Source organism: Perognathus longimembris, chromosome 2 (genome assembly GCF_023159225.1).
Source record: "Perognathus longimembris pacificus isolate PPM17 chromosome 2, ASM2315922v1, whole genome shotgun sequence".
Taxonomy (NCBI): domain Eukaryota; kingdom Metazoa; phylum Chordata; class Mammalia; order Rodentia; family Heteromyidae; genus Perognathus; species Perognathus longimembris.
Window position 1 is genome coordinate 31,811,060 of NC_063162.1, and position 19,391 is coordinate 31,830,450.

Below are 19,391 nucleotides of genomic sequence, written 5' to 3' on the forward strand. Positions count from 1 at the left end.
ATTAAATCTCAAATCCTTAACATGACTTACAAAGTACTGAATGATCTAGTACAGGGGTCAAAAGATTATTTCTATAATGGCCAGATAATAAGTACACAGATAGTGTAGGCCAAATAGTAACTATGCAATCAAACTTGCAAGTAACTACTTGAATGAATATTCTGATGGAATGCAAGCTACAAAGATTGGCATGATGATGTTCCAATAAGACTTTATTTACAAATACAACTGGCTGGACAGATTTATCATGAACAGCATAGCTGCATTTGACTATCTTACTAAATTTTCTCTCCTTATCCAGCTAGATAAAATTTCATAATAGTTAAAATCAGATAATAGATGTAAAAGGTAGTTCAAAGGTATTTCCTAATCTAAAAATAAAATGGATAATGGGAAATACTTTAAGTCCAAATAGATTGTCATACTGTAGGTTATATATTTTAGCAACTTTTTTTTTTTTTTTTTTTTTTTTTTTTTGGCCAGTCCTGGGCCTTGGACTCAGGGCCTGAGCACTGTCCCTGGCTTCTTCCCGCTCAAGGCTAGCACTCTGCCACTTGAGCCACAGCGCCGCTTCTGGCGGTTTTCTGTATATGTGGTGCTGGGGAATCGAACCTAGGGCCTCGTGTATCAGAGGCAGGCACTCTTGCCACTAGGCTATATCCCCAGCCCCCTTTTTTTTTTTTTTTTTTTTTTTTTTTGGCCAGTCCTGGGCCTTGGACTCAGGGCCTGAGCACTGTCCCTGGCTTCTTCCCGCTCAAGGCTAGCACTCTGCCACTTGAGCCACAGCACCGCTTCTGGCCGTTTTTTCTGTATATGTGGTGCTGGGGAATCGAACCTAGGGCCTCGTGTATCCAAGGCAGGCACTCTTGCCACTAGGCCATATCCCCAGCCCGTATATTTTAGCAACTTTGAAAGCTTATTTTAACTTTGAATTTAATTTACTTATGCTAGTATCTCACTTGGCAATGATTATTAGTGTCTTACTCTCACACTTTTCTCAGAACTATACACACTAAAATGCTCATTTTTTTAAAGTTGAAGTTATGGTACCTCAATTAAACATTGTCTTTTCTTTTTTTATGGAAATAGTGGCTTATTGTTGTTGTTGGTATTTTCAACATACCATGTGAAATTATGCCTTTTTCTTTTGTCTTTCTTCCCTGATGTCACTGTAACTGATTTTGGTACCCTGGATATTGTATATGTGTTTGTCGGAACAAGGGAAGGGAAGGAGAATATCAAAATGGAGAGACAAAGGATAAAAAACATCCCAATACAACAACAATACTTACAAAACTATATGCCATAATCCAACTGTACAACTCATGGGGAGGAGGGGAAGGAAAAGGGAGAGGGGGAGACGGTGGGAGAAAAATGAGGGAGGAGGTAACAAGTTGGATAAGAAATGTACTCACTGCCTTACATATGACAGTATAACCTCTCTTACATCACTTTGAGAATAAAAAAAAATCTAAAGCTTAGATAGACCATTAAGTTGCTAATGGAGATATCATTGCTATGGGTGTCAATCATATACTTGGCCTGAAAGAAGTCAGGAGTTCTGTTATCAGAACTTCAATTATTTCCTCTTTACATTACTTTCTTTATTTGCCAAATAGTCTATATGAGCCTTAATTTCTAGTCTGAGATTCCAAAATATTGTTTGACTGTTGTAGAACAGGCAATGATTGTTGTTGGCAGTGCAGTCATGAATATTTGCTATTTCTTTGGGGGTTGGGTGTTACTGGGCTTGAACTCGAGGTTTGCTATCCTTTAGCTTGCTTGCTCAGGTGGCTCTTGAGTCATGCTTCCACTGCTGCCTTTCTGGAGGTAAACTGGTGATAATAGCCTTATGGACTTTCAAGCTCCAGTACTGGCAGGGGAGATACCATGATCAGGAAGGTGGTTTTCCCCAGACGAGGCTTATTCATTGCACGCGGATGTGCTGCGTTCACGCTCTCCCTGGTCTTTCTGTTGAAAAGTAGAATGGTGCTTTCTCTTCAGAATTTCTTCAGTTTCGTGTCCTTTATTGTTTCCTCCCTCCCCATGCATCTCCAGACGCACACACCAAACATTGTCTTTTCATCTGGGTTACTCTTCAGCATTTTTTGAGTTTTAATTCACAAGAATATAATGTGCCTTCTTTTAAAGAGATAGTTATAAGTTCTAAGGCCATATCTGGTTCACCAAATAGGATATAAAAAAATCTCCTAACTTAAAAATTGTGTCCTGCAGCTTATCCTTTTACTTCCTGCATGGCCTAAAGGTATTTCTCTCCATAGAGAGCTGTCTCAAAAAAAACCATCTACTGTGTGCACACGAAATAGAGGCAGGAGCCCAAGAAATTCTAGAAAGAAGTGAACTGCAACATGAGTGTGTGCTGATTCTCCAGTTACAAGAGAATATGTTCATCCTCTATTAGAACTTATTTCCACATTAAAAAAAAAACCCAACGGGAAATGTCTACAGACCAAATTTAGTACGACTTACGTCAAGACTTCAAAAAGTATAAAGTAATGAAATTAAAATCAAGAATAAGGTTGCTCAACCTTTCCAACTCCACACCCATAATCTTATTAAACCAGTCGTTGTGGGCCAAGAAATGTGCTAAGTGCTTTACATGTTTTGCTGCATTTAATCCTCACAGCAACCCTCAGAGGAGACTAATATTCTTTTTGAGATGAGGAAACTAAAGCTTAAGAAATTAAGTAAAGCAATGACATCAGCATGAGCTCTGTCTCTAGTACATATGTTCTCTGATAAAAATAAAAAGTCTCTATCCTGGAGATCTTAAGAAAAGTCTTCATATGGGCTGGGAATGTGGCTTAGTGGTAGAGTGCTTGCCTAGCATGCATGAAGGCCTGAGTTCGATTCTTCAGTACCACATAAACAGAAAAGTGGTGCTGTGGCTCAAGCGGTAGAGCATTGAGAACAAAGAGGCTCAGGAATAGAGCCCAGGCCCTGAGTTCAAGCCCCAGGACTGGCAGAAAAAAGAAAGAAGACAGAGAGAGAGAGAGAGAGAGAGAGAAAGAGAGAGAGAGAGAGAGAGAGAGAGAGAGAGAGAGAGAGAGCGAGAGAGAGAGAGCGAGCTCCTCAGAGAAACTTACTTTTTGTCCCCACCCCCCACCCCCACCTACCATACAATTCACTGAGAATGAAATGTCTCCTCTTTCATATTCCTCTGTACCCTTATTTTCTGTCATTTGTATTATGAAAGCAGTGGCTTTTGGGATTCATTTTCTTAAAGGTAAGATTGTGTCACCAAATGTGTTCTTTTCAACTTCACTTGCTTCCCCATCCCTTTTCCAGATGTGGGATCAATAAAGTATCAGTGTATAGCTCTATTATGACTTTTGTATCCCACTGCAATCACCAACTCCACCACCAAGAACCCTAAAAATGGAGGGATCTGGAAGTCTCATTATCAATCACATTATAGGTGATTCATGGCACTATCCATTAAGGTGATTCAAGGCATATTAAGAATCTCTAAGAGGCCTAGCACTCTTTCACACTCATATATTAATAAATGTAAGCAGGAATAATGTTATGTTAGTATTAAACTTGAATCAACTTTACTGTGCTTTTTAAAAGGAAACAATTCTCAGTCCTGGATATACTAATTTTAACTGTTGGTACATATACATGACTTTCTGTGGAACTGTGACTTTTGTAATTATTTATGTATTTCAGTATGTGAATATAGTATTGATGGTATGTCTAAAACTATTCTGGGGAATAGCAGAGCTGAAATTAAACCAAGGATTTCTTAAATAATGATATTTTCTCACCATACTATAAAATAGCTCATTTTATTTAACTCAAACTAGGATGGATGTTAAGACCTAAGACCTAGGATGAACTCAAGAATTAGAAAGCTCAGAGAAATGTATTTCTATCATGTTGTTCCGTAGGCCTCATATTTAGTATATACTAGTGACTAGGAAGGTAAGCTTTCCTGCTCAAATCATCTCTAATGACTGGGTCTTAATATTAGTGACTTGTAGAAAGTTAAATCTAATGGAACAGTAAGAATATAGGTTTTACTAACCACTTTAGTTTATATATTAGGAACCTGAGGTTCAGAGGAGGAAATGATCTCATGATTATTTGGTCATGTTTCCTTAAAAAAAAAGAATCAGATCTAATCTTGTATTATATGATGGAGATATAAAGTAAAATTTAGAGCAAATGTAAGGAGAGGGGGAAGAGAAAGAAAAAACAACAACATAAACAGATATGAGGTAGGAGCAGGTGTGTGTGTGTGTGTATGTGTGTGTGTGTGTGTGTGTGTATGTGTCAAACATGGTATTAGAGGTTTCATACATTTAGAATGCATTAGGTTACAAGTGACATAAAACCCTACATAAGAAACCCTACATGATGGCTTAAAGAAGAAGTAAGAGGGTTGGAGAATTTGTGGGAATTATTGCTAAAAATTCTAAGAGTAAAGTTCTAGACAAATATGAGTAGATTCAATCAACAGCACAAAAGCTTTGCTTTTGTCTCCCCCCCCCCCGCTTTTTTTTTTTTTTTATTTTACCTTCAGCAGGACTGGCTGGATTCATTTACCATAGCAGAAAGTAATACCAAGCATTTCATTACCAAGTCTAACCAAAAATAAATAAACAAATGGAAATCTTATTTCTTCCAAAACTCAGTAGTAATCCTGAAATTGAGTCAACTGGCCTGGCTTTAGTTCTGTATTATGAACAAAATGCTGGGATCAGGAGTAATGAATCTAGTTCTGGCCCTTTTCATCAATCTTGAAAGGAGGAGCAGGATGATCCCCTAAAACAAAATTCAAGTACTGTTTCCACAGTCCATCCAGTGGATGCTGGGAGAGTATCCTCTCATATGATCCTCCTAGCTAGCCTGAAGGTCAATATTTCACTCCTCTACCCTGTCATCTCTCTAAAGGATATCAGTTAGAAGATAAAAGGTCTTCACCAATAGTGAACTGTTAGATCCATCTCTGAAACCCAAATCCAGTCTATTAGAGAAATAAATATTAAAATGAATTTGCATGGGCAGAGCATGTGGCTTTTTTCTCCCTTGAATTGAAAGTGTTCCCTGCTCCATAGGCCAATTCCATCCCTTCCTGTCATCCCCAATTACCCCTAAATTAGTTGGACATTGCCATTTATTGTCTATTTGTTAGTCCCATCCACTGAGGAGATTAGACTCAATACCTCAATCTTACATCCATTCTACTCATAGGATTTTCAGGTGTCCCAGTCATCTGTAGAAAATTACCTCAGGAGCCCAGCCCATACCCTACTTCTCCCTTCCTAACTCCTGCCACAGAGCTTATGCAACATCCACAAATACTGGAGAAATAAACAACGTGTTTATTACTTGGGTTATTTGCCCTGCTGCTAAATGTTATCTACTTTCTCAGCTGTCTGGAGAAGGCAGAGCACACTCTTCTATGAACAGTTTCCATTGTTTACCAAAAGATTATTTCTTAAGTTTGTATACATCTACTTGTACTAGAGTTATGGGAAAACATCTTCTGAAATTAGAAGTATGAACTTATGTGATCTCCTATTTTCAATTCATCGTGTGGGGTTTTCACACTTGTTTATATTTATCTAAATGTCCATCACAGTGGTTATCTTATATAGAGTTGTTTAGAGGACGTCTATGGGTTTTGTTAAACATAAGATATCCAAACATATGTAGTCCTAGAGAACAAGGATTACAACTACATATGAATATTACTTTTAAAACTTCCCTTCCTAGAAACTTTTATTTAAAATAGCAAATTCATCTGTCCACTGATCTATTAGTACTCCCAGGCTTAGAATAAACAAGTCAAAGACCACAAGAAGACAAGACACTAACAGGTATGTTAGTTTTTAAAAAACTAGTCTTTCTAGCTCATGATGGAAAAGTTTCATAGGTCACATATGGAACTGGCTCTGTGATTGTTTGGCTGTGAGTGTTCAGTGCTGTCAGATTGCAAATGTGCCTTGGCTTTGTTTGTGTGGCTGACCCCATTCTGTTTATTCAGTGGGAGAAAGCTGGCTTTATCTAGCCATACTAAGTAACCATACAAGTGCTAAGAACGTAACTGTTATTTCATGCATCCGTCTATTCAACCAAGTATTCAACATATATTGATTTTTACTGTTTGTCAGACTCTGAAGTAAATATTAAAAATATGTAATAGCATAAAACTTGAAGGAAAAATCACTGAATAACACTTATCCTGGCATTAGAGTACTGATGCTTTCAAATCACTTTTTTTTCAATTGCCAAACATCAAACCACATTGAGGTTTTGATTGTCAGTAAGGGTTCACTGAACAACCTTTTGGGTATTCCCAAGACCTAGGTTTGATTATTTTTATTAATTTCAATCTGCATTGCCTGCCCCTTATATTTCACGTGGGTGTGTGCCTGTGTGGTATGCATGTGTGTGTGCCTGTGTGGTGTGCGTGTGTGTGTGCATGTGTGTGTGTATGTGTGTACTGTGCTCAATCTTCCAGGTATCAACCTCTTGAATAAGTAGGATTACAGGCATAAGCCATTGGCACCCAGTTTGCTTTCTATTTTTTATCAGTGTGTTTTTGCTTGATGAATTATAGCTAGTGGGATAGGTCTGTACCACCTTTAAGTAAGGAATATACAATTTAGGGCCTACATTTAGAAGCAACTCGGGTAGGACATCTGAAATGAAGGAGAAAAGAAAACTCAGGTCAAAAGGGATAATGTGCCATACTTCCACTTGCATTATTTATTTATCAGAGAAGATAAATTGCACTGTAAGTTTGTGTATCAGATTCACTGCTCTGTATTCTAAACAAAGTGTGAAAATTTATCATGTTCCTACTGTTTAAAATCAGTTTTAGAGAAAATTTAAAGATGATTGTGAAGACTTGGTTAATACACAAATTGTTGAAATTTTATCATGGTAATATCTCAGATTAATTAATTTACTAATTTAAAAAATATGGTCAGTTGTGATTAACAAGGTTGCAATTTATTTCTTCCTGAATAAAAGAACTTGAAGCCACAGTGAAAAAAAATCACAAAAAGAAATGTATTTTGAGAGATTGGATGTTGTCAGCCTTACACTTAATTGGGGAGATTTAGATTGTACTAATTACACTTAGCTGAAATGCTCTCAATTCAAGAGAATAAAAAAGAAACAAGACATGCTGCATTAACTCAGGTACCTCTTAATCTAGAGAAAATAGATAGACAAAAATGTAGATAATTTTACATATGTGATAAATACTTGGATTTGGTGGGAGTAACTTCTCGTTTACATCATTTTCTGAGATTTAGAGTTTTCATTAATGAAAGAATGCATCCTCAGTAACTCCCAATGAGGCTGGCTTGATAGAGCATTTGATGCTCACCAAACCCTAAACTTCTCATCCACATAGATTTAGTATGAACAGTGATCCTGAGGTGAACAGTTTGATCCTTGGAAAGGCTAGAACAGAAAGATCTCTGAACAAAGGTGCAAGTTAGATTTGTATGCAGAAATATTAGCTATAAGTAACTAGTGGAAAATTAAAAATATCATAAGATACATTAAATTTAGCAGATGAGTGAAAATTACCCAGTATTGGTTAGAATGTGGAGAAATGAGAGCTGCTGGGTAGTGTCATTTTAGAAACCTATTTAGCAATATCTAAAATCATTTTAAATATGTTTACTGTGACAAAATAATTTAATTTCTAGGAAAATTTCTTCAGACAGTCTACCTAAGTACAACAAAGAAATAGAAATTGTCTTAGTCTGTTTGACCTGCTCTAACAAAAGGCCTTAAACTGGACTATTTATAAACAACTTTACTGCTCACAGAGACTGGCAAGCCTGTGATCAAGACTCCATCAGATAGGATGTCTGGCAAGAGTTTGCTTTCAACTTCAAAGATGATACCTTTCATCTTCATTCTGAATGGGTGGAAGATGGCAACCAACTCCTTCAAGTGTCTTACAGTGACACTAATCCATTCACAAGAGCTCTGTCCTCATGACCCAGTCTCCTGCCTGAGCCCCCACTTTTTTTTTTTTTTTTGGCCAGTCCTGGGCCTTGGACTCAGGGCCTGAGCACCTTCCCTGGCTTCTTCCCGCTCTAGGCTAGCACTCTGCCACCTGAGCCACAGCGCCCCTTCTGGCCGTTTTCCATATATGTGGTGCTGGGGAATCGAAGCCAGAGCTTCATGTGTAGGAGGCAAGCCCTCTTGCCACTAGGCCATATTCCCAGCCTGAGCCCCCACTTCTTAATACATCACATTGGGGATTAGATTTCAACATATGAATTTTGTAGAGATATATTCAGACTGTAGCAGAATAAGTGTGCTCACATCAGCAGTGTTTATAATCACAACAAACTGGGAAAGAGATATTTCATCTGTGTGTTCAGCTCTGAGTGATTGATTACATTTTTTAAAAATCTTTATTGAAAAGGTGATGAGCAGAGGGATTACAATTACATAAGTAAGGTAATGAGTACCTTTCTTTTTAAACAGTTACCCCATCCCTCATTTTCTCCTCATACCCCTTCCCCCCCCACACACCAAAGTTGTAAATCAGGAGCACTGATTACATTTTTTTCAAAGACTTTTACTATCTTTGAGTACTTGTCAAAAGGGGTTACCTTCAACAAGATTATTTAACCTTGAATTAAACATTTAACCAATTTAAATTATGAAAGAGGCAATGATAAAAAAAATAATAGATTTACTAAGGTTGTTTTCTTTTTTTTTTTTTTTTTTTTTTGGCCAGTCCTGGGCCTTGGACTCAGGGCCTGAGCACTGTCCCTGGCCTCTTCCTGCTCAAGGCTACCACTCCGCTACTTGAGCCACAGCGCCGCTTCTGGCCGTTTTCTGTATATGTGGTGCTGGGGAATCGAACCTAGGGCCTCGTGTATCCGAGGCAGGCACTCTTGCCACTAGGCTATATCCCCAGCCCCGGTTGTTTTCATTTTAATGGAGTAAATATGTGTAGAAAAATGCTTCACAGGATACCCATGACACCCCTGACCATAGCTACAGGCATGAATTGGGCCACGAAGTCTGAAATAGCTAGTAATACTTCAACTTTTCACTTGTTACCCTCTCTCTCACTGTATTTTAATAACTTTATTTTTAATATTTTTGTTATTTAAGTAAAATTAGTTTTCAAACAAGAATAATTTCATACTATCTTTCTTTTGATCACATTTCACGTAATTCCATTGGAGACACTGAGAAGTCCTATTTCATTTTGTTTCAAACAGGCATAGAAAATATATTTCTCCAAAAACATTTGTTTTGGTTTTTCCTGATCACTCTTAATACATCACTGACTGAAGAAAACACAGAAGCATTATGACTGGCCTAAAATCACTCACCCAGTGAGTAGAATTTCTGACTCAAGAGCCAAATCACCACTGTGGTCCCTCACACACTAGAAAGGATAGAAGAGAGAACCTGAATTGTTCATGCATAAATGAAGCAGAGCCATATTCTTTTTTAAAATTGGCACTTCACAAATATCTTTATTGAGATGCAACTCATGTACTGTAAGTTTCATCCACCAAAAGTATATACTCATGCAATGGCTTTAGTGTATTCAAAGCATTCAACAACTATTAGCCATGATCCAATGTTACAATACCATGATCCTCCAAAAAGATTGCCCATTTAGCATTTCATTCCTGCTTTTTACTTAGTCCCAACCATAGCCAGCCATTAACCTGTTTTCTGTCTCTATAACATTGCCTATTTTCAATATGGCTACATTGGAATATGAATCTGGGTTTTGTTTCTTTCTATTGTGAATGTTTTCCATTATATGAATATGCCAGATTTTGTTCATTCATTCATCTATTGATGATTATCCCTGCTTTCTTTGCTGTTGGGGATCATGCAGCTATGAACAGTCATGTGCAAGTCTCTATGGATGGATGTTGTAATTTCTCTGGGGTACATACTTGGGAGCAAAAGGGGTGTTGACACACAGCAACTCTGTTCAAAAGTTTGCAGAACTGGAATACTCTTTTCCTAACTGGTTCCAGCAGCATAGAGGGGTTGTAATTTCTTGCCAATACCTGTTATTACCTTTCTTTCTATTTGTCATCCTATTGGATGTGGAAGAGTTTCTCATTGTGTTTTTATTTTGTATTTCACTGATGGCTAATGATACTGAGCATCTTCTTACATGGCTATTGACCATTTATATGTGTTTTTGAAAGAAATGTCTATTCAAACTCTGCCAATTTACAATTAGATTATCTTTTTACTATTGAGGCTGGGGTTCTTTATATACTCTAGATATATGTTAGCTGTTTGATTGACTAATGTGTTCTCCTTTATGTGGCTTGTCTTCACTTTCCTTCTGTCGTGTGTGTGTGTGTGTGTGTGTGTGTGTGTGTGTGTGTGTGTGCGCTCCATTCCTGGAGCTTAAACTCAGAGCCTAGGCACTGTCCCTAAACTTTTTTTTACTGAAGGCTAGCACTCTACCACTTGCACGTTTCTAAGTGAGAAGCTTCATTGGAGATAAGAATGTCACAGTATTTCCTAGGAGTGTTGATGTGAGCCACCAGTGCCCAGCTGTACCACAATATTTTTATTACTAAGGTGATGTACAGAGGGGTTACAGTTACATATGTAAAGCAGTGAGTACATTTCTTTCAAACTTGTTACTTCCTCCCTGTTTCTTCTCCCTCCTCCCCAACTCCCTCCCCTGCCCCCAGTTGTACAGTTACTTTACAATACATTCTCTTGTAAGTATTGCTAGTGCATTGGTTCACCTTTTACCCTTTGTCTCACCATTTTGATGTTCCCCTCCCCTTGCCTAATGCAGACAAACATATTTACAATACCCAAGGTACCTGAATCAAATACCATGACAACAGAGGCTAAATCATAAGGAAGATAAACAAAGAAAAAAGAAATAATTTCACATAGTACATTAAAAGTAACAATAACAATGATAAACTGTTTGCTTCCATATCTTGGAGTTCATTTTATTTAGCATCATCATATGTGGTCATATTTACATAGCTATTGAGCTATTGTGATCATCTGCTAGGATTATCCTAGACATATACTAATTATTACCAATGAGGGAAACTGTAGGATCTCTGTTTCTTTGAGTCTGGCTCACTTCACTTAGTATGATTTTTTTCCAAGTTTTTCCATTTCCTTACAAATAGGGCAAGTCATTCTTTCTGATAGAAGCATAGAATTCCATAATATATCACAATTTCTTGATCCATTCATCTGGGTTGGTTTCCTATTTTAGTTATGGTAAATAATGCTGTGATAAACATTAAGTTCCTCCAAAACAAACCCTCAAAGAAACAACCGTCCCATTAATAAGTGGCCTAAAAACTGAAGACAGAGTTCTCTGAAGAGAAAATGAGAATGGCCAAGAGGCACATGAAGAAGAAGTGTTCAACATCCCTGGCCACAAAAGAAATGTAAATCAGATCCCACCTCACTCCAGTAAGAATGGCCATTATCAAGAAAACTAATAACAATAGATTCTGGTGGGAATGTGACCAAAAAGGAACCCTACTACACTGTTGGCAAGAGTGTAAACTTGTTCAACCACTCTGGACAGCAGTGTGGAGGTTCCTCAAAAGGTTAAACACAGAGCTCCCCTAGGACCCAGAAACCCTGCTTTTGATCATTTACCCAAAGGATCACCAACATGGGCACACTAAAGCTATCAGCACAACCATGTACTACAATGTTTTTATAGTTCAAAATTTCAGCATTGTCCAATTCACTTTTTCATCTGTTTTTATGCTTTTGGTGTTATGTGTAAGAAACCAGTGACTAGGGTTGGAGATTTAGCTCAATAGAGAAGCACTTGCCTCGTAAGTGCAAAACCCTGAGTTCAGTCTGCAGCGCTGAAAAAAAATTACAGAAAAGAAACCGGTGACTAATCCAAAGTCAGCAATTTTCTACCACATAGCTTATTTCTTAGGGGAGAATAGCAGCCAGAATTTTCCTTAAATCCTAAATGATGCCTCATAACTTCCTAGTAAGAATTAGAATCTTGTGCAAAAATAAAGGGGGAGAGTCACTTTTAAACTTGAATTATATTTCTTATCATTTAAAAGAGCACTGTTTCACACTTATTATTTCTTCCTTTTAAATAGATATTTTACTTTTAAAAGGAAAGCTTGCCAGGTAATTTTGGTGTCTGATTGCAGACAAGAACACAATTTCCCCCATTTATTCCTCCTTCTGGATCTTTTTCAGGCCAATTATCTTCTTGTATCACTTCTTCAGATATTCTTGCCTTTGTGTCTCATGGGAAGCTGTTTGTTCAAAAGTCTTCAACTGTTTTTAAGTGGATATTTAAAGCAAGTGCTGTTACTAATTAATACAGCCTCTACCTCCAGAGAAGCAACATGGAGGAAAATAAAACAATTATTTCTTCTCAAAGATGACACGATAAGAATGAAATAAGTAAAAGAGGCAACATTTTAAAAAAATATTTTCTCTATGCCTAGCCCAAGCCATCATTTTAAAACTATTCATTTCCAGAACTTACTCTTCAGCTAAAATTGTAAAATTGTGTTGAATGAACATAAATACTACAGAAGTGCCTGCAGTAGATAAAGTTGGAAGTAATGATGTTGCCCAGGACCTGTGGTGAGTATAGCTCTGGAGGCTAAATTTTGGCTTTTGTAACCTATATAATAAGAACTAGGGTTGAATCTGTTACAAAACAAATAAACGCTGAAGGTGGTCTCTCCTATAGTGAGGCCTGCGGTAGATATAGAACAGCAGTCAGGCTGCCAAGGAGGTAGGATGCCAAAGGCAGACTGCTATAGATTTGTTTGGCTTGGCTTTGCCAGCAAGGGGAGGAAGGAGAGAAAGAGACATCAGGAATATATATCTTTCTGAAAGTTTCCCTTTCCTCCCCAACAACATCAAAGATGTAGATTCTATGCTGAATTTACTGATGTGGTTGGCTTGCTCTCCATGATATTTGGCCCTGGACCCTGAACCATATAAAAGAACTAAACTGTGAAAGAGCTCAGGTGACTGGAAGACAGGGAGAGTAAAATCAGTTCCACATAAGTGAGGAGAGGGAAATGTACCACTGACCTCCACTGGCTCAATTGTTGGTCCTCAGATTTCTGTCCAATTTGTCTCCTTACCTGTTTCTGTTTTTCCTGAATTTCATTTGCACACCTCATCAGCACTATGCCACTTAGTGGATAAGAGCTCTGTAATTGTTGTGCATGTGTTTTATCTTCTCTACTAAGACAGAAAGTCTTGAAATGCTTCAGTCGTGTGTCTGATAATACCAGACACCCCACTGGACATGCACATAACCATTTTTTAATCAGTGGTGAAGAGTCATTCCCATACCTTCTTTTCTGTTGTTGTTGATTGCTATTTTTTTCATGCCAGTCCAGGCGCTTCAACTTGGGGCCTGGACCCTGTCCCAGAGCTAGTATTCTTACCATTTGAACCACTGCTCTACTTCTTCTTCTTCTTTTTTTTTTCCGGTGGTTAATTGTGAGATAAAAGAATCTCGTGGACTTTCCTTCCTGGACAAATTCAGAAGCATGATACTCAGATCTCAGCCTCCTGAGTAGCTAGGATTACCGGCATAAGCCTCAGTGCCCAGCTCCCACATAATTCTTTTGTTGTTAGTCTGCAACTATATCAGTCATTCCTTCAGTTTCTTTAGTCCTCCACTTCTCTGTCAGATATAAAACCTTTGATTGACCCAACCTCTTTACTATTTATTTCATAAATACGGACAAAATTTATCCAATGTATTTACAGGTGAATAAATGTGTCCTGTATATTTGAACTTGTATAAAGTATGAAAGCAGATATGGGGATACAAATGCTGTGCAACTGAAGAGTATACATTGCTTGCATGATTACAGAAGTAGGAAAGCACAGGTTGGAAGCATGGCTCAGTTGGTAGAACACTAGCTAGTGAGCCAAAACATTAGGTGCCAAGTTCAATTCCTGGTCTCAGACTTAAAGAGAAAGAACAGACATAGGAAAGCAGCAATGGTAAGAAATTTGACTCAAAAGTGGAAAGAATATCTGAGTTTTCCATCTATCCTATTTTCTGTGCAATGAGAAAATACATTATTTCCCTATTATTTTCAGTTATTAGCCTATATTAAATAATGAATATGGGTTAGAATTTTTCAGTGATGACTCTTCTTATTGACTGGCTGTTATTGTTAAATAGCACCAACTCTCTTAATTTCTGTAGCTGTAGAATACACTTTTTTTTTGAGATTTGAACACAAGACGTACCACTTGCTAGATAGGCAGTCTATGACTTAAACCCTGGATGGCCTCAGACTACAGTCCTTCTACCTAATGTCACCTGAGTAGCTGGGGTCACAGGTGCATATTACCACAGCAGTCTTGCTTATTGAGATACAGTCCCCCTGATCTGCACCTCCCAAGTAGCTGGGACTATGGATGTGAGCCTCTGTACCCAGCTTGTATAATGCATTTAAGTATAGGACAAAGCTACATGATTCTTTTACAAAAATTATTCATCAGCTATTCCTATTGTCATACTTGTCCTTTAGGAACACTTGAAAAATTTCAAGTAATCATATAGATCTAATTGATTTTCTTAATATATACATATATGTTTATATAACATATACAAACTCAACTGATACATGCATGTATCTATTTGTATATGATGTATGGTGTGACTGGCAATATTTTGCTAGGTGCTAGTGGTTCACACCCACTACATAAGAAACTGAGAATGATAGGATTGTAGTTTGAAGCCAGTTTGAAACTCAGAGGTTTACAAGACCCCTTCTCAATTATTATGCTAAGCTAAGTGGAAGGCTGAGTAGGGAGACTGTAATTCCAAACCTGCCTAGGAAGAAAAATCTGTTAAGACTCCATAGCAATGGGGGGAAACCGGTATAATGCTTCTTGTCTGTCATGGAAATATGGGAAGCTAAAAATAGGCTGATCATAGCCCAAGAACACACCCAGGGAATGAAAGAAGACCCTATCTTGAAAATAACCAGAAAAAAATAGCTCTTTGGAGACATGACTCTGCAGTGGGGCATCTGCCTAGAAAGAATGAAGCTCTGAGTTCAAACCAAGTACTATCTGAAAAAAAAAGTTTTAATTTGATCAACTTTTGAGATTCATTATTGTTCTAAATACAATCATTTTTCTTTCTTCCTTAAAATTATAGCAGTTTTTCTATTTTCCTCTTATGTCACTTGCCTGAGCAATGTTAAATACTGTTGCTCTCAGAAAGGTTTCCTGCAGTTGTTCTTGTGAAGAATAATAAAAAACCATCAGTGTAAGAAAGGTATTCCAGAGGAGATCGGGCGCATTCAGGGTGGTATGGCTATAGACAAACAGTACAAGAAATGTACCCAAGGCCTGATGTATGAAACTGTAACCTCTCTGTACATCACTTTGACAATAAATAAGTATTAAAAAAAAAAGAAAGGTATTCCATCTGACTTTGAGGAAATCACTTTTTTCTACTGTCTTTTTTTTCTTATGTGTTGATATTAAATGGTAATGGATGCCTTTAAAATATTTTAAATTGAGATCAATTCATTTTATTTAATTGAATCTATTAGCATACTATAATAGATAAATTGCTGGAAAACCTGATGGTTATTGATGAATTGTTAAAATAAATATGGTTTGTGAACATCGTGACTTTTCTCTGTAATCATAAGGATGGGTGTCTATTTTTTGGCATACATATTTATTTCTATAAATGTGATGTGTGTGTGTCTACAGTCAGCATTATAGCAATCTGAAAGAAATTATGGCTAATCATGGAGGTTTTTATTTTCATTTTTCTGTGTAATTAAAGTATTGACTATGTTTTTAATTTATTAGATGTAATTTGGGTTTATACGAGTTTTGGTTGATTCAGTTTCGATGACTTTTACTTTGTAGGAAAAATATTTTCCTTCTTTTATGATTTAAAAGCTTGTAGCATGGTTTGTACATTTTCATGGCCTTTAATAGCTTCTCTGTATCTTGAAACATACTCTGTGCCAGCAGAAGACAATGGGGTGTTCATTTGTCTTTTAGTGGGATAGAAAGAAACAAGTAAAAAAGAAAGAAAGAAAATGTTTTCTCTGAGATGCCAAACCACGAATCTACCCCTAGGCAGATTTGGTGCCAGAATTCATTCTGCCATCAGACTGTATAAATCTAGTTAAAGTGGTCATGGGTAATACTGCCCAAAGGTATCTAGGAGAGACAAAAGTAAATCTCTAAAGAAGCATTGTAAACTCAGGCCCCAAAGAATTTCTCAGATAAAGTTCCTAGATAAAAATCTCATCTCACCAGGGCTGGGAATATGGCCTAGTGGTAAAGAGCTTGCCTTGTATACATGAAGCCCTGGGTTCGATTCCTCAGCACCACATATATAGAAAAAAGCCGGAAGTGGTGCTGTGACTCAAGAGATAGAGTAGTACTAGCTAGCCTTGAGCCAAAAGAAGCCAGGGACAGTGCTCAGGCCCTTAGTCCAAGCCCCAGAACTGGCAACAAAAACAAAACAAGTAAACAAAACTCATCTCACCATAGGGAAAAACATGTATCTTTGTGTACATATATATTGTTCATGTATGTATGTATGTATGTGTAAACATACATGCAAATGTCTGGAACACAAACACATATAGAAACATATTATCAAATCCACTAGGATCATCCTCACCATGAGCAATAGTTATCCACAGAATAACAACAATAAAAATCATGAGCAACCTTCTAAAGCCTTCAGATTTTAGAACTATGCAGCACACATATAAAATAACCATATTAAATACATTTAAAGAAAGGAGTTTTAATAAGAACAAAAACTATCAAAATTGTGCAGATTTTTATAAACCAAATAGAACTTGTACAAACAAAAATTATTGTAAAGTTCAAAAAGCAAATTAACAGATAGGCATAGATGTAAAGAGAATGGTGAGCTGAAAGATAAATCAGAAATTACGTAGAATTTAGCAGAGAGATAGCAATGGAAAATATGAAAAGGAACTCAAGCATATGCTGAGAAGATAAGGATATCTAACACATTTTGGAGCATTTCTGTGAAAAGAAAATGGAATGAGAGAACGAGATGTGGCGAGATCTAAAACTAACCACTTTTTAGGTTGAATGACAAAGTTGAAACATTGGATTCCAAAAACTCAATGAGGTCAAAGAAGGATAAACCTAAGAAAAAGTACAAACTCACCAGCAAAAAGAAAATCAGATATATATATATATGAAAAATTAACAGCAAACAAACCTGCATTCAAATTAAGAATTGACTTCTCAATTGCCTCAATAGAAGCTAAGCTACATTGGAAAAAAAAAATCACATTTTCTTAAATTCCCAGAGAAAACAATTGCAATCTAACATTTCATACTAAGTAAATTTATAACTTCCCAGATGATGGTGAAGACATTTTTATGAAAGCAAAACTGACAGATAACCTCCAGTATGACCTCATTTATGGAACTTAAAAAAAAGAGAAAAAATTACCCAACAAGGAGGATATGAGATATAAGAAGGAAGCTGTTCATAAAGATTAACAAATACTGACTGTATAAAACAAAACCAAAGACATGAAATAAGTATAATCAATGAAAGCTTATAAAGTCACTCCTAGAGTATTCTAAGACTCTAATATTTTTTGAGAAAAGGCTAAAGATAGTGACTTACTTTTGAGTTTAAATTTATCATGGATGCTGAAATGCACAAGCAGTTTGAAATGCCAAGAGCAAAATGCTATACTGGCTAAACTAAACAAAGCAAAGCAGAGAGAGGGAGAGGAAAGAGGGGGAAGAAGAATTATTAGCTTCTCAGTGACTAAAGAATAATGATTCTACTAAATTTGTTCTGTGTGTCCTATTGATATATTTGTGGGCTTTGTACTTCTCCATTTCCAACTCTTGATCATGTTTAAACTTTGGGTGACTTTGTAATTTTGGATTTGAGCACTAAAAATACCCTTTAATTTGGGGGTTGTGAGCACTTTCCCTTACAGTGATTGTTTTAGGTTGTAACTATTCAAATTGTAATTTAAATTCTCAAAAAAAAATGTTGTCTCATTCCAAGAACAACAAGTAACCAGGTTGTTCTCTGATTGTTATATAAGAGCTGTTTTACTTTGGGTCTTAAATTTCAGTTTTTTATTGCTCTTCTAGAGTATATGGCTAATAATATATGTGGGAGGATCTTGGCATTTCACCATCTTTGGTCTTAGTGACTTTATGAGTTCTCCCTAGAACAAACAACAGAGCCAGTACAACCTCTTGAATGCTAGCACAGAGCTAGCATTCATGTCCCTGTGAAGTCTGTGTAGATAGCTTTGAGAACACCAGCTCTGAGATTCAGAATGATGACCAACTTTTCTGAGAATAGTTGGTACTTTGTGGGAAAGGGTTGCCATTGACATTCCCTCTTGCCTTTATTAACTGATGCCATAACTAACATCCATGGAGGCAATATGCAGTGAGTTTCTCACAATGGCAGAATTACCTGAAAGAACTTGGTTTTTCAGACTAATACTGTGTCCTGTCCTGTGAGTGGTAACTAGTAGTCACCACTGACAGGTTAGCATTCAGTGCATGGCCCCTCCATTTCCTCCTGAAGTTGCTCCAGCTACAGTGAGGTGAACAGTGACAAACAAGCTGAGACACAAAATATTTGCTGCACATATTCTGAATTCATATTTCTGACCTCATACATGTAAAATTATTTGTAAACACTCACTGATTATTAAAAAAGACATGGAATTTTAGGACCTGTGTTCCCTTGTATTATACTGTAAAATTTATAAGCCTGAATCCTCTGAGTTCAAACTCTAGTATCACCATTAAAAAAGGAAAAAAATATTATGGGAGCAATTCTGCTTTATAGAAAGAGCTTGGATTTGTATTTGAAGATGCTAAAAATATTTGGTCTAGCATATGTATAATTTCAATAAAGTATTTTGCAATTTATTCTAAATAAAATAAGTATTTATTGAATACAACTGTATTTCTTGAATTTAAAAATATGGAGTTTATTTAACAAGAGCCCCCCCCCCCGAAGATCTCACAGCCTAGTGGATCAGAGAAAATTAAAACACCAATAAATATAACTATATCATAATCAGTACCTATTAAGTGTTCTTGTTATCCTTCCAGTCCTGTGGCAGCATCTGAGAAATTGTGTGTAGTATGTTAAATTCATGTCTCAGTATAGATGTCTGTCTGTTGTTATATGAAATGTATTTGAAGTACATGAAATAAAGTTGTGGTAAGTGTCCATAACAACAACCAAAAAAAAAAAAGACCTGACAATTTGTTCTCTAAAACATCTTTTTCCCAGTTATGATTAGTTTATTATTAGTTTCAATTACCACCTGTCATAATTGTACTTTATTAGTTATGTTTAACCACTG

The 19,391-nt window shown here is 36.7% G+C and overlaps 1 protein-coding gene across 1 annotated transcript in view; it reads left to right on the forward strand.

The window, feature by feature from the left end:
- The window catches only part of Rnls (renalase, FAD dependent amine oxidase), a 227,599-nt gene that overhangs the window by 185,208 nt on the left and 23,000 nt on the right, over window positions 1-19,391 (forward strand).